Raw genomic sequence first — 1,641 nt, 5'->3', positions numbered from 1 at the left:
AGTTTAGTTCGAAAACTCTCTATTAAATTTTTAAGGAAAGTGAATTTTTAAGAGCTTAGAGGTCTGTTAAGAATTGACATAATTAACTCCACTTTGCTGTTCACTTGTCATTTTTGCTATGTATGACCCTTTTATAAACTGCAGGACCAGTTAACAACAGCTGGTTTCCTTCAGTGTCGTCTTTCCTCTTTTAATTGCTACAAAGAACTTAGCCCAAGAATTTGTGCTCCCCTCATTTATTTTGTCTCACAAGTACTGAATGGTTCCCTTTCACTTAGTGCAAATAACTAGACTAACAAGGACCCTCTCTTTTCCTATCTCCTGTAACTAGTGATACACATTCTCCTTGGCAAGTATACCTTTCTTCCTTTGTATAACCAACTGCAACAAGCAAACATTTTTTTCTCTTTTTCTCATGTTACATGTCACATGTTACATAATTACATAATACAGGTTACATAATATAACATACCAAAACCTATGGGATTCAGCCAAAGTAGTTTCTAGGGGAAAATTACATATGTATGTATGTATGTACACTCTCATCAGTAAAAGAACAACGAAATAAACTGAACATTCAATTAAAAAAATTTTGAAAAAATTGCAACTCTCCAACTAAGTAACAATGTAGAAATTCTGAATGGTAAAGAAAATATTAATAAAATAATAATATTAATAATTTAATCATCTTAAAAGCAGAAGGATCATCCAATTGATAAATGAAACAAACAAGGAGCTGGTTTTATTGGAAGAAAACTGTCAACATAAAGTTAGCTAGTCTGATTTTTTTAAAAAAGAGAAAATCAACTTTCTTATATCAAAAATTGAAAAGAATTCACAATTGAAGAAGAAATTATGAAATACTACTTTGTTCAATTATATGCTAACAAAATTGTTAACTTAAAAGAAATGAATGCTTACAAAAATCTGAAATGCCCAGATTAACAAAAAATAGACTATAGCTAGCCAAAACATGGGGCACAAAATGTCTATTTTAATTTGTGATTTTTTTGAAATATGGTATCCAAATATTTTTCTGATTATAGTTTTCAGATAGTCTAATAATTTTTAAATGTCTCTTTCTGACAGCTTTTCCAAATCAATTTTTTATATTGTATTTTTTAAATTTTTTCTTTTTTTTCAATATTTCAATTTTATTTTGTTACTTCTGGTTGCCTTCTTGAGTTGTTTTCTGTCTGCTCCATCCTAATTTTCAGGGCATTTGCCAGTCTAATAGGTGTGCAGTAGAAACTCAAAGTTCTAAAATTTAGAGCCAACTGGTTGGCACAGTTCATAGAGTACTAGGGCAGAAGAGAAAGGCCCCAGGCACCTCTTAGCTGGGTGACATCACACAACTACTAAGTCTGTTTGCCTGCCACTGCTACATGAAAAACTCTGGCTCGGGCACTGTTTGGGACCCCTTGTCCCCCATCTGCTTGAAGTTACATGTATATCATATAGTTCCACGTTAAAGGTTGAGATATCAACCACAGCTCCCATTTTAAATGGCCAGATTCTTGTTTATCTCTCTTTATCTTTTTCTGCCACCTCTAAAAGCTCCTTATCCTGTTTAAGTAGTCAAATCCCATATAAAGCAGCTTAAAATGATGCTTGTAGCCCGCTACCTTATTGGTAAGCATC

The sequence above is a fragment of the Notamacropus eugenii genome, chromosome 5, assembly GCF_028372415.1.
Source record: "Notamacropus eugenii isolate mMacEug1 chromosome 5, mMacEug1.pri_v2, whole genome shotgun sequence".
In the NCBI taxonomy this organism is placed as follows: Eukaryota; Metazoa; Chordata; class Mammalia; order Diprotodontia; family Macropodidae; genus Notamacropus; species Notamacropus eugenii.
The sequence above is the reverse complement of the archived record's forward strand: the minus strand, read 5'-3'. Positions refer to the sequence as shown.